Raw genomic sequence first — 5,119 nt, 5'->3', positions numbered from 1 at the left:
CCATGAATCTTTACCCAAAACATTTGTTTTTCGTAAACCAAATCGTAAATCATTTTCGTAATAAAATTCGTATAGTTTATATCGTTTCGAAAACCTCGTTTGTGTGACATCGCTTCCAATTGTTTACCCAGATCGTTTAATTCGTTAAACATCTCTTTAGTCGTTTAAATCATTCTCGTTTTAGATCGCGAAACTACTTTTGGTCGTCTCGCTAATAACATTCAAACCTGTGTGACTCGTTTATTGTTCAACTCGTTTTCGCATTAACAAACCTCCAAAGGGTAAGTTAACAATCATCAGATTCGGTCGTTACCAACCTAACCCACACATAACCATGGGTCCGGTCTGATAACGGGATTTGTCGGATCCTATGGTACCATAACCTAATACTGGTCGGTTTGGCCGAAATTAATGAATGTTATTTGTTATGTAATTACAACCAACAAGCTCGTTCATATTATCGAAATCGTTATTAGTTTGATATAAACCATCTTACTCGTTGTGAAACCATCGTTAAAACATCGAAATCGTTTTGATACATATGAATCACCCCAAAACAATTGAAAACAGTAAAATAGGGGAACTATGTACTCACCTTTGGGTGCGTTTTTATATGCTAACACAATCCCTCAAATTATTTATTTGTCCTAAATTAAATAAGAATGATTTAATAAACAAAATTTATAAAAATGACGAAGTTTCTCCGATACTTAGAATTTTCACATAACTTTGAGATTCCTTGAAAAGTTATTTTTGATTATTTTGGTATATTCGCGTATATGTACTCAAGCGTAAAACAAATAATCTTGTCAAGTATTATCATGTCATCATACACATATTATAAAACACATAGCACATTGTAACATATAAAATTTTCTCATGAACAACCCATTATAGTTATGTCGAAAAACACTTATTTTAGCGTTTCGGTAACTTTTTTGAGCGTCGGAAGTCACGTATGACTAACCAAACACTAAGTAAACTTAATATAAGTTAAAATACTTATTTTTATACTAAAAATATCAGTTTGGTTACTGATCTAAAACAGTTTAATAAAAATCCTTCGAAAAGGCGATTTTTAACCGTTTTACCGCATAGTTTTGCATCAAACGTTACCCGAACCATCCCTAATCGAAACGACTTGAAATTTTAACATAACCCATGTTATTTACTGAATAAAATAATGGTTTTACTCATGATATTGCAGGTCTTAAATACAGCATTTAGATCATGCAAATTTCGCATATTTTACCATTTTTAAGCTATATGTACAACATGTAAAGCTACCAACCTTATGTCAAAGTTTCATGCCATTATAATACATCAAATAAAGTTATTTTTAGTGTTTATAACCTGATCTAAAACAGTTTTTGCCAAACAACCCCTTTTATCATTTCTTGAGCTTTAAACCCACATGTATCTTCGTGTACAAGTGCCTAAAGCACACTAACATAGCATCACATTTTATATGGGTTTAGATGCATCAAATATGAGATTTATTTATGTTATTTGCTGATGTACTTGGTCATCTAACATATCATACATGAATCACCAAATACTTGCATTTTTTTCCATTATTTAAGAACAAGCAACAATATAAACGAGTATTTAACAACAACCAAACTCAAAACTCATACACACACATATATACGTATATGTATGGTTATACATGTATATATACACCACCATTTTTTTGTAACCAAGACCCATTTCATTTTTAGATTTCAAGTTTAGTGAAAATCCCAAGATTCAAGAGAAACTTTAAATCATCTAAGAACAACTATTAATCAATGGTAAAACATAAGTGTTATACCTTCAAGATTCAAGTAGGTTGTGGGATTATAGGAAGCTTGTATTCACTTGACAACACCTTGGGAACACCCTTAGATCTTCACACTAACTTGAGGTTTACTAGAAAGGGTGTTGAATCTTCAAGAACAAGACTTGAAGATATGAAGAAGATTAAGATAGAGAGAGGGAGAGATGGGGACGGTTTGGGAGGGAGAGAGGGAAGTGAAGATGGAGTGATGGAATGGTGGTATTTATAGACCTTCCATATAGCATATTCCTAGCATATTCCTAGCATATTCCTGGCATATTCCTGGCATATTCCTGGCATATTACTGGCATATTCCTGGCATATTTCTGGCATATTCCTGGCATATTCCTGGTATATTCCTGGCATATTCCTGGCATATTCCTGGCATATTCCTGGCATATTCCTGGCATATTTCTGGCATATTCCTGGCATATTCCTGGCATATTCCTGGCATATTCCTGGCATATTCCTGGCATATTCTTGGGTTTGCTGCGTTGTCTGTGTTTTGCAGTGTAAGCAATGTGTCGCGTAGGAACACACGGTATGCGCTTAAACTTGAAAAATAACGTTTTTAAGCGTTTTAATTTATTTTTCAACACGAACCTGATTAAAATAAAATTTTAATCATAACAGAATATTTGTGGGATTAAATATTATCCGGGCGGCCACCAACGTTCGTTTCGCAGTTTTGTCGTAATTAGTTCTTTAGTTCAAATAAACATGTTTTCGCCATACCGAATCCTTCGAAACTTATTTCTAAGTTATGTAAGGGATATTTAGGGTATATTTGGCTTACGTCACAGTTCTAGAGTGTACGTCGTGTTAAACTGATTGCGTTTAAGCACCAGTTTGCGTATAACCTTCCAGAAAGTGATTTAAAGCTTGAAATCCGTATCGAATCAAATTGTAAAATTAATAAACACAATTGCACATATAGTAACACCAAAATACACATAATAACACCAAAGCATATTATTTTATTGATAACGGGCATTGTTTTACATAATATGATGATTACAGATCACAGTTGTCACAACTACAGAATCAGAATACATCGCCGCTTCATTGATTGAGATAATTCATATGGATCTGCCACTTGAATTATTGTCGATCTAGGGGTAGTCCCTACCATTCAGGACCCCTAGAGATCTTTGTGATAACGATGGTGCGATTGCTCAAATCAAGGAACCTCGTGCATATCAAAAGACTTGGCACATTGAGCGGAGTTTCAACTACATAAGGGATGAAGTTGAAAGAGGGAAAGATATGTATTCGCAAAGTTCACACTGATCAAAATGTTGTGGATCCACTCACGGAGCTCCTTGAACTGGCAAAGCATGAAGGGTCATACTTGTGCCTTAGGACTTCGATATTCTAGTGAATGAATTTGATCTATTTTATATTTGGATATTGGAACAACTGTTATTATAACTTTTTATGGTATTTTGAGTTATGTTCCATTTTAGCATGTTTAAATCCGTGAATAAGTTGCTTATTCTAAATGTCCGTAGTCGATCATACTTGTGAGAACAAATATGAATGTAAGACTATTATGAACTTGGATTGGTGGATATTCATTAAGTATGAATATAGAGCAAAGTGTTGCTGCCAAAGTTCATAGATATTTGTGGGATATAAATATTGGACTGACTCGCTCTCGAATATTACTGCATGGATTCATTTATGATTGATCATAAGTAAATTTGGGTAAAGGAGAATATCATAGTATCCTCTGACCTGAGATACATATTGGGTCTTGATATTCACCAAATATTATGCCTAGACTTATTTCTTCGATGTCAGTAATGTGACAGTACATAAGGCTAAGCTTAGGTGTGACACAAGGTGATTGTGAGAGACGTATATAGTCAAGAAGGGATTTGTTCCTCTTATTCGTTGAGAGTAAGATGTCTAAGGCCTGCTAAAGTTAAATCAACAGAGAGTGATCACTCTATGTCTCTGGATTTGACATGACATCTGTAACGAAAGGATAAATGATAGATTCACCTAAATCATTTTCAAGTAAGGGACTTGAAGGGGATGATGTTATTGAATGGGACATATAGTCATACGTATTAGGGGTAGTAAACTATAGTTAGGTGGTCTTTACTACTTGCATCAATCTTCTATGTATCTTGTGCAAGTGGGAGATTGTTGGACTTTGTATGCCCAAGACACATATTAAATTGATGTGGCTAGTACGTTATGATCCAAGTCGAGTCATACCCAAATACAAGCTAGACAAACACTTATAATATTTATTTGTGATATGATCAAACAAATAAATATTAACACTTAGAATATTTAGAAATCGCTTTTCTAAATAATTGCACTTGACAACTAATAAATTATATGGATAATTTATTTTTGAGAGAATATTTTATTTTGTTATTTAATGGGTTAAATAACATTATAAAAACTTGTGAGATATTGTATAAGTCTTATAACATATTTTATAAAAGTTATAAAATATAAAACAAGACTTAATTTGTTATAAAAGAAATTTGTTTTTTTATAAAAAAATCCTACAAGTGGGCCGCCCCCTTCTCTACCCAAGACCTTTTTGGTCCAATGATAAAGCATGCAATTTTGTCATGTTAGATGGATCTTGATTGGGCAAATGGGGTAGCATTTTCTCTCACCTTTATTAAGACTATTTTGTATGAAAAATCAAATGAGATGAACTTGAATGAATGACCAAAAACTCTCTCTAGATTTTCGGTTATGGGGTATTTAATTCAAGGGTTTCAAGTTCAATTTTTCAAGTGTAAGACTTGTTAAAAGATTCTCTAATTTTCGGCCAACATGTGGTTGATCAAGAAGGTTTTTTCTAGTTTGTTTTTCAAGTGCAAGAACTCCATATTTTCTCTCTAAGATTTTCGGCCATGGGTTGTTGATTATGAGGGATTTTTCAAGTGAGTTCATGAGTGTATAAATCCTAGCTAAATCAAAGTGTTTGTTGGAAGGCTTGTGGTATACAAGCTTGAGGTCTTCTACACTTGAAGGTAACCATTCAAGAAGCATCATCATCTTCATATCCTTTACTCCTTGGAAGGTAGTTTTCTAAATACCCTATGGTTGTGTTTTATTTTTGATAGCATGCATGTTCGTATATGGATCCGGGATTGGGTTTTACATATAAAATGGGTTTTATATCTTGAAAGTAAACATGTTTTAAATTATAATTTCCGCTGCGTTTTTATTTTATAAGGATAAAATACTTTGATAAACATGTGAAAAACCCAACAGATAGTACAAGAAACAACCGACAAAATCATTCAAGTCAAGGAACGACTAAAA

The sequence above is a fragment of the Helianthus annuus genome, chromosome 6, assembly GCF_002127325.2.
Source record: "Helianthus annuus cultivar XRQ/B chromosome 6, HanXRQr2.0-SUNRISE, whole genome shotgun sequence".
Taxonomy (NCBI): Eukaryota; Viridiplantae; Streptophyta; class Magnoliopsida; order Asterales; family Asteraceae; genus Helianthus; species Helianthus annuus.
The sequence above is the reverse complement of the archived record's forward strand: the minus strand, read 5'-3'. Positions refer to the sequence as shown.